Source organism: Lactuca serriola, chromosome 5 (genome assembly GCF_051521515.1).
Source record: "Lactuca serriola cultivar US96UC23 chromosome 5, Lser_US96UC23_V15, whole genome shotgun sequence".
In the NCBI taxonomy this organism is placed as follows: Eukaryota; Viridiplantae; Streptophyta; class Magnoliopsida; order Asterales; family Asteraceae; genus Lactuca; species Lactuca serriola.
In genome coordinates this window covers 268,174,648-268,177,479 of record NC_136412.1, presented here as the reverse complement: position 1 = coordinate 268,177,479, position 2,832 = coordinate 268,174,648, and positions in this window count along the sequence as shown.

Genomic DNA, 2,832 nt, shown 5'->3' with positions numbered 1-2,832 from the left:
TGTAAACCATTCCTCGATAAATCCGTGATAGTGTTCATCGACGACATTCTGATTTACTCAAGAAGCCAGGATGAGCATGGCAAGCATCTACGAGAAGTGTTGGAAGTATTAAAGAAAGAGAAACTTTACGCTAAGTTCTCCAAGTGTGATTTTTGGATACGAGAAGTCCAATTCTTGGGTCATGTGGTTAACCAAGAAGGGATAATGGTTGACCCAGCAAAAATCGAAGCGGTAATGAAGTGGGAACGTCCAAAGAGTCCGACGGAGATTCGAAGCTTTCTAGGATTAGCCGGATATTACCCGACGATTTATCCATGGTTTTTCTTCGATAGCTGCTCCATTGACAGCGTTGACCCACAAAGGAGCTACATATACGTAGAGTGAGAAACATGATGAGGCATTCGAGAAGCTAAAGAAGAAGTTATGTGAAGCACCGATACTTTCTTTACCCGATGGAGTTGAAGATTTCGTGGTATACAGTGACGCATCTGGAGTCGGGTTGGGTTGTGTTATGAACCAAAGAGAAAAGGTGATAGCATATGCCTCTCGACAATTGAAAGAGCACGAAAAAACTACCCGACTCATGATCTAGAGTTGGCGGCGGTAGTATTTGCTCTAAAGATATGAAGACATTACCTCTATGGTACGAAGTGCAAATTTTTTCTGATCATAAGAGTCTCCAATATCTCTTTAATCAGAAAGGATTGAATATGAGGCAAAGACATTGGCTAAAGTTGCTCAAAGACTACGACTGTGAGATACTTTACCACCCTGGTAAAGCAAATGTTGTTGCTGATGATCTCAGTCGGAAAGTCAACCTTGAAAGGAAAAGGCTAAGGGCGTTGAGAATAGAAGTTGTCTCGACGATTGTGGAAAGTATCAGGAAAGCTCAAGAAGAAGCTTAAGAGAAGAATAACCTAAAGGAAGAACGTTTGGGCAAAACGTTAGTGTTCGGTACAAACAGTCAAGGGATGAAGGTATTCCAAGATCGGATTTGGGTACCTAAGACGGGAGGAATAAGAGATCTTCTGATGGAAGAAGCGCACAAGACCATGTACTCGATTCATCCCGGTAGCACTAAAATGTATAGGGACCTAAAACCCTACTATTGGTGGCAAACGATGAAGCTCGACGTTGCCAAGTATGTGGCTAAGTGTGTGACATGTGCGAGAGTTAAGGCACAACATCAGAAACCATATGAGAGTTTAGAACCTTTACCTGTACCCATGGGTAAATGGGAAGACATCACCATGGATTTTGTGACTAAACTACCCAGAACGAAGAACGGACACGACATGGTTTGGTGGTCGTGGATCGTTTCACCAAGAGTACACACTTCATAGCAGCCAACGAGAAGTGGTCTATGGATAAGCTCGCAAATGCTTACGTGAAGGAAATTGTAAAATTTCACGGTGTTCCTCGAACGATTGTATCAGATCGTGATAGTCGTTTCACGTCAAAATTTTGGAAAAGCCTACAAGAGGAATTGGGTACGAAGTTGTGTTTGAGTACAGCTTACCATCCGCAGACTGATGGTCAGAGCGAAAGAACGATACAAACACTCGAAGATATGCTAAGAGCATGTACCCTAGAGTTCCAAGGTAACTGGGATGAGCACTTACCTCTAGTAGAATTTTCCTACAACAACAGTTTCCACTCGAGCATCAAGATGGCGCCCTACCAAGCTTTGTGCGGACATAAGTGTTGTACGCCGTCTTGTTGGCTTGAGGCCGAAGAGAAGCAGTTTATGGGCCCCGAGAGAGTCCATGAGACTGCTGAGAAGTTGAAAGTGATTAGGGAAAGGATGTTAGCGGCTCAAGATCGTCAAAAGAGCTACGTTAACAAGAAAAGACGACCGATGACCTTCGAAGTTGGGGATTCGGTTTTGCTTAAAGTTTCACCGTGGAAGGGACTTATAAGATTCGGGAAATGAGGAAAGTTGAGTCCAAGGTTTATTGGACCGTTCAAAGTTTTTCGAAGATTGGGAACCAAGCTTACAAGCTGGAATTTCCCGAAGAACTAGATGGTATTCATAACACCTTCTATGTGTGTTATTTGGGGAAATTCACGGAAGAAGTTCCCGACATAATTCCAATCTCAGAATTAAGAATGGATGAGAACAAAAGGCTGATTGAAGAGCCCGAGGCAATCGTTGACCGTAAGACGAAGAAGTTACGAAGCAAGATGGTCGACTTAGTGCTAGTCCAGTGGAAACATTCGAATGGGCCGAATCTCACTTGGGAAACAGAGGATGACATGATGAGTCGCTATCCACATCTGTTTGCTGATGCATGATTCCGGGACGGAATCATCATAAGGGAGAGATAATTGTAACGTTCGCGTTTCCTGCTTAACATAATTTTAAAATTTGTATTTACATCAATCGACGATTGTAACCTTTTAAGGATAAGTGAAAGAGAATTATCTGAGTATATGTGTTTATATATTATATGCGTAGAAATTTGACAAATATTATGTGTATATAATACTTGTGTAAAAGAAACTTAATTAATATGACTAAAATCTCAAATTATATAAGATGTATTTGGCCTAGATACATCTAAGGATGAACAAATAATGAAACAGTATTTTTGTTTACCTGTCTTTTGATAATAATTAAATATATTTTACAATGTTAGTTATCAGTTATTAGATTTAAATATATGGTAAAATAATATTTATTATATATTTTGTAATATGGGTGCATTTTTACAAGTTATTAGATTTAAATATATGGTAAAATAATATTTATTATATATTTTGTAATATGGGTGCATTTTTACAAATTCGAAAGATATTAACATATTTATACAAGTTAAGTCTTATATGTAT